Below are 13514 nucleotides of genomic sequence, written 5' to 3'. Positions count from 1 at the left end.
GTTGCAATGCAAATAAATTTGTACTGATGCAAAACCATGGCAGTGCAAATTATTTGAGTGTAAATTCTGACCTATTTTTGTTTCGAATTTTTGTTTATTTTGTTTAATTGCAATACAAATAAAGTAAATTAAGACATGAAACAGAATAAAGTAAAATCCAAAACAAAATTAAACCAGAATTTGTATTTTTTACATTTGCACTCCCATGTTTGTACTAGTGCAAATAAAATTGCACTGCAATTTTATGTGGATCACAGCCTTGAAATGTGGATCATGTCATCCTACTTCTTATCTTATTTCTCACAAACAAACAACATTAAATCAAATTTGAAGTAGTAATAAATCAGAATTGACACAGCCCATTTCCACTCCCACCCATTTACACTAGTGCAAACAATCAACAAATATGTGGAAAATTATATATGTATTATTAGCAATATTGTTTTGCAACTTTCAACATAGGATAGGATCTCATTTTTATTGTTTAAAGAAATATTAATTCTTTCGCCTTAGCAAATTCTAGAGTACTGAATCTTTTTCATTGTTTTCCACCTTATTCCAACTTTACTAGTAAATTGGGAGCATAAAACTATGACAACCACATGGAACTAACCTTTCTAAACAGTAAACACCACTTCTACTTGGGTATATTAACGCTGTGTTCGGTTTGAGAGAAAAGGTAAGAAAAAAAAGGGAAAGGTAGGGAAGTTTGTACAAACCAAACACAGCCTAATGATAAAAATATGAGGGCATGTTTGGTTCAGAGGAATAGGGTCTGGCCATTCCGATTCCAACTGTTAGGTTGGGCTGAATCAGAATCCTATTTCCATTCCTATTCCTTCTGAAATGGCATTTCCCCATTTGAGGGAATGGTCATTCCCTTTCATTGTTTTCCACCTTATTCCAACTTTACTAGTAAATTGGGAGCATAAAACTATGACAACCACATGGAACTAACCTTTCTAAACAGTAAACACCACTTCTACTTGGGTATATTAACGCTGTGTTCGGTTTGAGAGAAAAGGTAAGAAAAAAAAGGGAAAGGTAGGGAAGTTTGTACAAACCAAACACAGCCTAATGATAAAAATATGAGGGCATGTTTGGTTCAGAGGAATAGGGTCTGGCCATTCCGATTCCAACTGTTAGGTTGGGCTGAATCAGAATCCTATTTCCATTCCTATTCCTTCTGAAATGGCATTTCCCCATTTGAGGGAATGGTCATTCCCTCCCCTACCAGTGAGAATGAAATCTTATTTCAGCTTATTCCAATTCCTGTTTGAACCAAACAGACTATGGAATAGACCATTTCAATTTCAATTCTGATTCTGACTATAAACCAAACGATTGTTATTGTTTTTTTAATGGATATCATAGAATACACTGTAAAGCAATATGAAATAAAAACAGTCAGAGATCTAGTGTTTGGTACTGTGGTGTTGTATTCCTTTTTTCAGTTTACTAGAGTTGTATACCTCTTTTTACCTTTTAGTTTTTTGTTTACTTTAGCTTCACATAAGTGAATCAATATTATTGTTCAGAATTCCTGTTTACTAGGGTCGGTTTAACTTAAAATGAGAACAAGAAGCTTGCATTGGGTTACACACATAGGAGATGTTTGAAAAAAATGAATGTCAAAATGATGTTTCTTGAATCGAGAAGTGCATGCTTAAACACAATCATACTCATGCACCTATATTTTTCCAAATTGACCATTTCATCTAAAAAATACCATAAAAATAAGAGGCACACTCAAAGGGTTGATTACCAAGTTTTAACATGCTAAACATACAAAACAACAATACAAGAAAAATGACTTTTAGCGGCAATCAAACTGCCGCTAAAAGAACTGTCGCTAGACGTTCTAGTGGCAGTTTTTACGACTGCCGGTATAAATTTTAAACTGCCGCTAAAAGGTTTTTTACTGGTTTAACTGCTGCTAATACTGGTTCAGCTGCCGCTAAAAGTTTGACGTGTGTTTTTTAGCGGCAGTCGTGACTACTGCTAAAAGTATAATTTTTTTCAAATAACCTTTTTTTTATTTTTTTCTAATTTTCTTCATATTTCCTGTTTTCTCTTCTCTGTATTCATTTAAATAGAAATAGAATACGAAAATAAATAAACATCAATTACAAATAAAATTTAAAAAAAAAAAACATTCTTTATTCAAAATATTTGAATCACAAATACATTTTAATTTCAAATTGATAAATTCTTGGCTTGTAAAAGAATTTCTTCTCTCTGTGCTTCACTCTGCTGTAGTAGGTCTACAAGTTCATTCAGTTGCTCTTTCATCTCCTTAAGTTCAATATCCTTCTCCCACAACTGGCACCTGATGGCACACAAACCATGTTCCCTTGTACCCCCAAAAAAGAATGTATCTTCTCCAAGTAATTAAGTCAAGAAATAATCCATTTCTTTTATTTTATTTTGTAATTTGATTTTTTTTTCTTTTTATAGTTTTGTATATATGATGGAATTTCCTATAAACATTATCAATTTTAATCCATTTGGTAGAGTTTCTAATCAGCCATTAGGCGCTGAGTGTACCTAGATCAGTATATCAATTCTTAGGTCATGCTGGTCTCAGAAGATATGTTGACAAATAGGGAAGAAAATAACTATAATCCCGGAAATTTACTGGTAGGTGCCATCAGAAATCCGATGAACTAAAATTAATTATGGGCTTTGTTGGTTTTATGATTTTATTCTGCCACTGATTTTCTGAACGTAAATAGGCTTGTTGGTTTTTACTGCTTAAAAAGAGCTGATGATCATACAACATTTTATCTTCAGTTGCAGAAATTCTTTCCTGCAATTAAAATTAAATAGATTAAGAGATAATGTGATGTTTTGCTAATTTGGAAATGATGAGGTTATCATGCAGGGCACTTACTAATTTTCCCCTCAGGCACTATGACTCTGAGATTGGGGCTTTTCCATCTTCTTGTGTTGAGCATTAGTTGGGTCTGTGCTGATGCTAGGTCCCTGGAGATCTCTGATGATTCTAGTGAGCTTTTACTCTGTTTTCCAAGTTTCCATGTTTTGAGCTGCAACCATTTAGAGATTTGTATAGTTGAATCTGCCTTTCATTTTGAAAAAGGAGTGATAGTTCTGTTTTCATGATTTTAGTCAAACAGATATACCAGGAGCTCAAAAGATAAATTTCAACCACCATTCTGCTTTTTTATGAATACATTATGATGTGGGATAGTTATGACCCAGAGCTGTGGAAACTGAAGAATAACCACTCAAGAGTTGGAAAATAACTACAAGTGAGGTCTTAGTGTTTATTGGGCTTGCATGGAAAAGATAATTAGGAATCTAGGGTAGGTAAGGTTAAGATGGAGGAATTGGAGATTCACTTTGAAGCTTGGAAAAACTCTAAGAAATTGAAAACTACATTTAGAGACCTTTAATGGCTGAAGTGGCTGAACTGTCTTTTAGTGAATCTCATTAAGTAGGTTTTAATCTCCTTAATTGCTGAAAAACATGTTAGTTGATTATATGACAATTTATCCATAAAAGCAATAAGTTATTCAATCTTCTACTTCAGTCATTAACAAAAAGCCCTCTAGTAATTGAACTTTTGGCTGAAATTTTGCAAAGATATTTGGAACGACACCAAAAGGACAAAAATTTGAGAAAGTCTGTGCTGTGAAATATGTAGATTTAATATAAAGGTGGTTTGAAAATGTCTGACACAAAAGGACAAATTCTGGGCTGTTAACCATGGGGAAAATACAATGCATGCATAAATTAAAAAAAAAAAAAAAAACAGAAACAAGATGCAACAAACAAAACAAAAAAAAAAACTAATTAATTAATACATCTATTATCTGGCCTAGAAATGACACATCAAAACAAATTAAACCAAATAGAGAATTTTTTTATTTGTTCATCCACCTGAAAGAAGTATTCAACATGCATATCAAGTCACATGCCTCTCTAATGGAAGGGCTGTGAACCATGGGGAAAATATAATGCATGCATAAATAAAAAAAAAAACAAAAACAAGATGCAATAAACAAAACCGAAGAAAAAGTTAATTAATTAATTCATTCATTAATCTGTTATCTGGCCTAGAAATGCCACATCAAAATAAATTAAATCAAATAGAGAATTTTTTATCTGTTCATCCACCTGAAAGAAGTATTCAACATGCATATCAAGGCACAGGCCTCTCTAATGGAAGGAGTAATATGCCATGAATAAACTATATTACCTCCCATCTACTCAATCACAATCTTAAGATTGTGCTTGAAAAGGGAGAGAATCCTTGCTCTGTTATTTGCAAATGCCAATAAGCTTGAAAATTGGATGGAAACCCCACCACCCCCTCCCCTCCTCTCACACCCGAAACCCACCCAATATAATAGTATATATAAACAACTCTTCAACAGAATTCATGCAAATCCTTGAAGGTATTGTTTTAACACCTTCCAGCATTTTGGTAGAAAAAATGAGAAGATGTTGGGTGTGGAGCATATGTCTATACCTAGGGACTAAATCTTTTCTTACAAAACCAACTAGTATTTCCATCTTATTTAATCCATTTATATCTCATTTTCAGTCTTTTAACTTGTCTAAATCTATTTTTAGGTCTTCTTATCTCCTTAATTTATCCCCCTCTAAAGTCCCCACCCCTATTTGGATTCTTGGTTTCTAAGTCTTGTACTTAGGACTTAGAAAAGAAATCATTTATGGAAAATTTTGGCACCAAAATGATTTCACATATAATCCATGTATATCTTTCTTTTAAGAACAGGATTATATCTAATAAAGGCGGTAGAAGGGTACTCCCAAAGAAAAAAGAAGCTGCACATATAAAGGCTCTTCAACAACAAAACAATAATGAAGAGCCACTCCTTCAGCTTTAAAGCACTTCATCTCAAAAACAGCTATGGTATGCCATATCTTTAAACTCCTATGTAACTGATAACAAGAAACAGGGAGAATATGTTTTTCATACTAATTCAGAAAATTGTATAAATTTGTCCTCAAAAGATTCTTGTCTTCTTTTTGGTCTATGGACCACATGATACCAGTCTTCAATGCTTTCATTAACAGTGTTAGGAAAGACCAAGCTAATATTGAATAGGTTCAAGAAAAAACACCATATCTTTGCACTGGATGGGCAGTGTAAGAATAGATGTTCTAGTGATTCTAAACTGTGATGACAGAACAGGAGTCGCGAGCCTTTGCCGAATATTTTATTGGTCAAATTCGAGTATGAAAAACCAATTGAACTTACCTGAGATTCGAACTCAATTAGCATCGAACTTGAATCAAGCTTAATCCAATTCAAGCCAAAACTGTTTGATTAAAACTTGAGTCTGTTACACCCCTACAAAATTGTACAAGGATGTAGGAGCCAAAATCCTTATTCTCAATAGAGGCAGAAAAACATTCTTCAAGATCATCTGAAGTGAAAGACCATTAAAGAAAGCTCAAGCAAGAAACTCACTATAAGCACCAAATCGTCATGCTTTACCATTGAATTTTATTCCACATGGAATATGTACATAGCTCAAATCAAATATGATACTGCTTAAATTCGCCTACAATAAATTCTGTTTCCTTTTTTCTGGCTTCATGGGGCTACACAACAGGGGTAGCCCTGAAAGAATGGTAGGATCCATCTAATGGACGCCAAAAAGGTTGCGGAATGGGTGGGCGAATTTCAAAAATTTCCTACCTTCTCTCAACTGGGAATCATATTCCCTAAATTTAGAATACAGTATTCAAGGATCCTACTTGAACCATAATCAAACCAGATCTGTACCAAAAGATAAATGGGAGGAATATATCTGATCCGGAGAAGCAGTATCTCCCAAAGTTGGTGTTCACGCCCAAAGAATGCTCCAAGATCCGTTCCTGCTGAAGATGACACAGCTGTGAATGGAACAGAACCAGCAGGGTGCGTCCTACACACTGGATCCTTCACAAGAATCCTCTGGAAGTACTAAACACTGAATCCTTTTCAGTCTTTCTTGCAAGACTGATGTCAAGAACAGATTTCTTGACTTTCTTCTCTGCAAAGATCTAATCTTCCAAAGGCAGATGGCGGCGGCAGGAGGAGATTTCCAAAACAAAAAGGCTGAACTGTTTTTCTGTTTTTTTTTTTTTTTTTGGAGAGTATGAATCAGATCAGATCTGAATTCGCAGGAGGTATCCTATACCTCTTCAAGGTGGTTCGAAATCTCCTCCTTTCTTCTTGATTAAGAAACCTCCTTTTTAGGAGTTATCCCAATCCAAATCAGTATTTGGATAGGGGATAATCTTAATCCTTTTCTACAGATAGAGTTAGCTTACTCCTGATCTTATCAGGAGGTTACCAGATTCAAATCTAATTTGAATTTGGTCTCTAAGAGTGGATAAGGCTAAAAGGCCCAATCCTTTACTAACTTTAATCTCAAATTCGCCCCATGGATGGGTGATCATATCAGCCCACCTCGAAATGGGCTTTTGGCCCATTAAGTGTTCAGTGTCTAATTACTTTCCAATCTGCTGCCCAGTTGGACTTCTTTGTATGGCGTGGGACCCAAGCATTGATCTACACACCAGCCACATGGGTTTGGCCCAGCCTTTAATACAAGGCCCAGCCAAATTCACTAAAAAACTCAATGAACCCCTTGAGTCCATTATATGGACCCTATGGGCCCAACACTTACATTAAGTGGTCCCTGGGCCAAGCCATCTTATAAAAACCCAGGGACTGTGGGCAGGTGCAAGATTAGCCCATCAGGTATTATTCTCAATGGTCTTACACTTAACCTCTCAGCCCTTAATGATCAAGCACTGCCCGACAAGAGAGGACCTCTCCCTCAGCTGCAAGGAACAGTGCCGCACTCTCCTCTCACATGGATCCCGGGAATTAAAACCATTTGCAAACAATTCGAAACCTTACATATATATATAAATATATTAATTTTGCAAAACAAAATTCCAACGATTGAAATCAACTGCCGGCAGTTTGGTTTCCATCAGAGAGAGTGCATTCCCGATCATTACCCTTTGTCCGACAAAGTGGCTGATTCTGTCACTATGATCACCCACTCAGATGAATTCTCAAACTGCCCCAACATACCCAGGTTTTGATCCCCGCTAAGGATCTCACTGAATGGCATATCAAAGGCAGCCTGATCCAACACCTAGTGAAATGTCATAATCGAGTCTAGGGGTCAGGTGTAACTTTCCAGTTTTGCCCATCTATCTCCAAGGTCCAGGGCAATACTGGAAATCTGGTCCAGTTCAAGGATTCAAGTAATCCCATACTGCATGTGCCTCGGGTCTTACCCTGATGGCTGAGACAGGCCATCCCAACACTTGGTGGCACACCAGTATCAGCCTTGGCAGGATAAATCTCCCCAGACTTATCCAACAGCTGTGAACATTTAAAACTAACATGAGTCTCTATAAATGTCCAGTTTTAGGGTTTTACACAGAATTAAACCAAACAACATGAATCAAACATGCACTTTATTTATTTCCACTAAATAACAAAAGTACATCAAATCATATTGAAGCTAAGGGCATACAAAACTGTCTAACAAGCCCATTCCCCATACACATAACCCCCCAACTTCGGTGGCAACAGGATTTGACCCCAACTCTTCGCTACAACTAGTCAGAGAACTTATATTCTTCTTTTGATATACAGCAATGAAAAGCAAGAATCACAAATTGCTAGTTAGTTTCCCAATATTCTTCTTATTCATTTATTTAGTTTTGGGTGTTTGGTAGATCAACGAACTTAAGAACAAAATGAAAAATTCAAGGATACCATGGCCTGGTGATGAAGGTGAGGAGAGATGGAGACAAGCTTGGCAAGCAATAAAGAAGGTAAACTTTGAAACATAACAATAATTGATAATATTTATGGATTATCATATCTATATTGTTTGAGTTCTGTTTGTGATTTTAATGATGTGTGTATAGAATATATTGATAATTAAAAAAATATAAAAGTTTACAAAAAGAATAGTTCTTCCACTAAAGATACATATTCAGAGATATAAAGGATATCTATTGATTTACAAAAATATCATGGAATGTTTAATTAGAACATGAACATTGCTAGATATAGATTGGATATAAATTATTACTTTTGAGGCCTGGCTTGGTCTATTGTGCCTTAACATCACATGCCTGTCCTGTTAAATCAATTATCCTTAAAATATATCCTATCCAGACCAATGGACTGAAAATAGTAGTTCAAGCTCATCTAGAGGATGCTCCTTGTCAGGCCATCTCAGCCATGTACACCATATAAAATATCATTATTAATAAGAACAGATGTCTTATGGTTATGGCACCAAACAGAACAGAATGGCAAAACATTCACATAACATCCATTTTTAATGGTTTTTCCTTTTTGTTTTTTAATTTCAGGTAATGATTCTAGTGCACAGAATAATTGGAAGGGGGCATGGTAGCATGATAGCTTTGGTGTGCACTCAGGTAAATATTATATATAAGAATATTTTATGGAAAAAGAAGGACAAAAGCATTCAACTCTGAAAGTCCTCTCTGATTCATAAAGATGAAAACATATTCCCAAAAAAGGCTCAATTAATTACACCCAAACAACAGCAGTCCGAGAAACTGTCATGACAGGAAAAATTCAATCTTCTTATGAGCTTCAATCTCATACCACTACCCAAACAAATGTTGACCTTTTCAGGAATTACACCTATTACTGAATTTATCCATCATATACTTTTTTATCCATATAAAAGTTATAATCAAGTAGAAACCAATTTGCAAATAAGTTATATAAAAGTTGTAATCAAGTAGAAGTTATATAAAAGTTATAATCAAGTAGGACCCTTTTGGTTTCTATAAAAAAAAAATTGAAAATAAATTAAATAATATCGGTGCCAAGTGATTGTCCTATAGATATCTCTAGTTCTGTTCCAACCAGGTCCTCATAGAGTAACACATGAAGAGAACATAAGCAAGGCATTCTCCTGAGATTGCCTTCCCCCTGATGCCCCACTTATAAACATAAGCAGTCCATTTATAAACACTAGAATAATGAGGTTCACATCAACAATTACAGAAGAAATACTTGATTGCCAGGAATCCTAACAGACTCATAATTTTCTGCATTAGGCATGACAGGTTTTCATTCTGTTTCTAGTGAAATTCTCCAATAAGAACTATCATAAGAAGACTATAAAGCCATAATTGGAAACATCGAACTCAAGGTTAACAGTTCTAGTGTAAGTGCAACAAAAATATTACAGCTTGTTCCTTCTTTTGTCAAATGAATGAAATCAAATGATGCTCATCTAAAGCAGTAACAGAAGCCAGAAGGCAAATAGATCATAAAAACTAACAGGTTTGCTGCTTCAAAATCCTTACTTGCATAGAATAAAACACCAGAAAACGGAGTTTCCAAGAAAGCAACGAGATACTAGAAAACGGAGGAATGGCCACTTAACACTAGAAAACAACCATTGATTTTTTCAAACAATAAAAAAACCTAAAAATCAGAGAAAGGGATTTTTACCTAAATCAAATGCCACCGATGTGTGAATGAGATACTTGCCAAAGTGCGACTGTGTGTGAGAGATATTGAGATAAGAGCGAGCGAGAGTGAGATAACAATTGAGAGAGAGGGTCGACTGAGATAGAGAGCTCAAGAGAGAGAGGACTAAGAGAGAGACGACTGGGAGAGAAGAGAGACAGAGAGGGCAGGAAGGAAGATGCGCTGGGGAGGAAAAGCTCAGCCCGTGCCCTTTCTCTAGCGGCAGTCGGTGGGTCTTTAGTGGCAGTTTTAATCGACTGCCACTTAAAAACCAATATATTTCTAGCGACAGTCGCCCTACTGTCACCTAAAAAACTGCCGCTATAGGTCATATTTTTTAGTGCAACATTATAAGGCAAATAATGTCATGGATCTAACCATCTTTGTAGTGTATTGAGATTGAGTGGTGGAAGTTTTGAAATGCCTAAAAAAATTCCATGAACAACAATAATTATCAATAGATTCTCATAACTAACACAATAGAGTACCATACAGTGACTATTATAGGTTGCACCTTAAATCCAGATTTTAACCAATCATGTTAAAGTATGGTCAGTTTTTCATTGATTTACATTTTAATAGTGTATCTTGTGTTTAAGAAGGTGTATTTATCTCGATGTTCAATCAATCACATCTTTTGCTTAGGAAAGACAATTTTGTGGGAATTTTTGGATACCTAACCCTAATAGGACCCATATATCAAAACTCCTATAGGGTTTAGGACATGTTTGGATTTTTAGATTAAACCCTATAGTGTTTGGGTCAAGTTTAGGTTTTGTCCTTAAGATACCAAAACCCGGTCGTATTTAAGATAGGTACCCATGCCCATTATTAAGTATGGGGAAATCTATGATATCTAAAAGACATGATACTAGAAGAGCTTTGACCAATCAAAACCTCTACATACATACATCTATACCACTAAAAGCGTAAACAGAGTGTAGAACTTTTGTTTGTTTAAAATACCCCAATATTTTAATTTATGACCTCTCTAATTGTAAGGACAAAAATATAATTTAAACAATCAATTTTCTCATCATTCAAATGATTCTCATTAAGTCATATATTTAAGTTATAACTCCCATTAACATTCATTGAATACTACTCTTGACTATAATACTCCCATAATTGAATTTGGTTACTAATTGTGAGGGCACAAAATGTAGTTTAAATTACTACGTTTCTCCTCATTCAATTCCGTCTTATTAAGTTATTTAGGGTATTAACTCCATTCTTTCATTGAATCCTATATTTGTTTTGTAAAGGATCCTATATTAATAAACTATATTAAAGAAAAATAAGTGTTACAAAGAATAATTATTTTTATTGATGGTATAAATAAAATACAATTTTAAAACAACCTAGAAATGGAGTTGTTTTCCTATTTGGTGGCAAGTCAACAATTCAATCTTTTGGATTAAATGTGTTAATCATTGATGCCATAATTAAATAATAATAAAATTTAAAAGACAAAAACACACAAAAGTATAAAAAACAAAAAAAAATATGTAGAAAATATTTTTGGCACATTTCTAATAATGTACACTTATCATATTAAATAGACATAAGTTTGACAAATAAGAATAATTTTTATAGACATAGAAATATAAAAAAATTTAAAACATATTATTTACTATCATGATCATTGTTATCATAATCAAAACTGTCACAATCAAAGCATGTAAACACTTAATAGTATATATAATAAAAAGGTTCGAAAAAGGATTCAAACCGTTCCCATTGCGTCTCATTAGGCATCTTTACTACTAACCTACCCCACCACTTTTGCTTAAGAGGGATATGACATTTCACTTATGTGATGACAGGTTTAGGACAGGATGGGTATAACTAGGATGAATTTGAGACAAAGGGTGCTTTCGTGGGTTTGGAAATGGGAAAGACTATTTTCATGGGTATCCTACCCGTTGATACCCTACTTTTGTTGCACGACGCAACGGAGCATCATAAGTTTTGCCATGACACAATGGGCAATGACATTTAATTTGCCAAAAGAGATGAAAGTGAACAAGAGCATAGAAATATTATATAATGCATGTCCAATAAACAATATGCATGCAAGAGTTTTACTAGGAAGGTAGCCTCCTCGTTTAATTTCGGCAGCTAAAATGTATAAAAAAGTAGATGAGAGGTAGTGGTTTTCACTCATTGTTGATTTTTCTTTACATCCCATTTGGTTATGCAGAAAATGGAAGGGAGGAATGAAAATTTTAGGAGTAATTTTATTGGCTTAGCTATTGACAGAACTCGAAAAAACATAAATTTCTTTTATTTTTCCCGATCCTCTTTTGTTCTATCCTAGAAGGTATAGAGAGCAAAGGAAAAGTACAAGAGAGTGATGGGATTTGGGAAGTAAGATTGGTTCTACTCTCTCCTAGCTATAAAGATATATTTTATTTCATTTGCTTCCCCATTTTCTCTTTTATTGAGAAAATATATTCACAACCAAACACAATGTTAAGAATGACTCTTGCTGATGCATTGTATTTCTTGGGCTTAACAATGAAACCCTTTTCTTTTTTTCATTCAAGATGGAAACAAAACAACAGTACAATGATAAAGCTAAAAGAGATTCGCATTGGAAAGAGCTAAGACTCAGTTTAGAAAGAGTACAAATACAAATTTGTAGAGTGCAAAATCTTGTATTTTATATTATTTTATATGCATTTATACAATATATATTTGTATTTATACTCCTATTATTGGAAGGAAAATAAATACAAATTTATACAGTATAAAACCTTATATTTTATATTAATTTGTATGTATTTGTATTGTATACTCTTTCTAAATTGAGCCTAAGGTACTTAATAATTAAACACAAAATGACCCTAATATCCTAAAGGCCTCATTTAGCTACTAAGTGAGCAAGACCATTACAATTACAATTTCTGTTAACATAAACAGAAGACACCTTCAAATCAGCTGCAACTTCAAAAATGTCCCGAAGAAAGAGCACATCAGGATTAAAATATGGGGATCAAATTCCTGCCAGCGCAACAAATCAAATTCAATTCACCCAATCTGACACCACAATGATTTGGGGAAGACTGCATTGCTAAGCTAACAACAGACCTTAACGCTTAGTTATAGCTTCTGATTGAATAGTTGAGGAGGGACACGGGCCAAACGAAGTTGCAACACACACTCTCTCTAATAACCGCTCCAAAAACTAGCTTTATTATGACCTAGAAATCCTTGAACGGATGTTATCATGCAAAGAGAACCAGCTCTAATTTCTCTCTCTCTCTCTCTATATATATATTAATATTAGCTGGTGATTGTTAATTGAATAGAAAGGTCCAAGCATCTTGTCTTTGATAGAGAGTAACAAAGTCTATTTGCATCTCCATTTAGTTGAAACTACTGTAGACACACATCTCAATATTCTTCAACTTCTATCGCTATCTTTCATCTTCTTCCCACTCCCACGCCCAGCTGGTGGGGAAATGTGGTAGATATCAGCCAATATAAAATGTTAATAATTAAACAATATGACAAGTTTCTGCAACCCTTTATTTATTGTCATGACATACAAACATAGTCAGATCCATGCAACTGTGTTTTACAGATCGGAAACTGCTAAGAACGTAACAGTGTCAGTTTTCCACTTCTGTGTGGGTGTGTTTTACAAGCAACATCCATTTCAGTCAAATCCATAAATAATGAGAATATTGTTGTTCACCTATTTTTGGCTGCATTTCCTCTTTTCTTTAATTAATACATTTTACCAGAAATAAGTAAAAACTTTTTTCATTTTTTTTATTGGATCGTGTTCCCAAAGCATTAGGTACCCCTTCCTTTGTGAATTTTGATAAAATTGGATTATGATACTATTTTTTAACTTGTAAAGGCAAACTTTATAGAGAATATTTAGAATATGGCCCAACAAATATCAATCAGTAAAAGGCCAAAGAAATTGACAAAACAGAGAGACAAATCTGTTAATAGACCACAAATCGAA

The 13514-nt window shown here is 34.4% G+C and overlaps 1 protein-coding gene across 1 annotated transcript in view; it reads right to left on the bottom strand.

Annotated features, from left to right (window-relative positions):
• Positions 1-9782, bottom strand: part of LOC148870468 (sorting nexin 2A-like) — a 28711-nt gene extending 18929 nt beyond the window's left edge. The window contains exons 1-2 of the mRNA XM_088970594.1: positions 9515-9782; positions 2894-3047 (exon numbers count right to left, since the gene is read on the bottom strand). The gene's annotated coding sequence lies outside the window, so the exon portion shown is untranslated. The remainder of the gene's footprint in view (positions 1-2893; positions 3048-9514) is intronic.
• Between the last annotated feature and the right edge of the window lie 3732 nt (positions 9783-13514).

The sequence above is a fragment of the Nelumbo lutea genome, chromosome 2, assembly GCF_056320005.1.
Source record: "Nelumbo lutea isolate HS-2025 chromosome 2, American lotus-T2T, whole genome shotgun sequence".
NCBI classification, from domain to species: domain Eukaryota; kingdom Viridiplantae; phylum Streptophyta; class Magnoliopsida; order Proteales; family Nelumbonaceae; genus Nelumbo; species Nelumbo lutea.
This window is presented reverse-complemented; position numbering and strand designations above follow the sequence as displayed.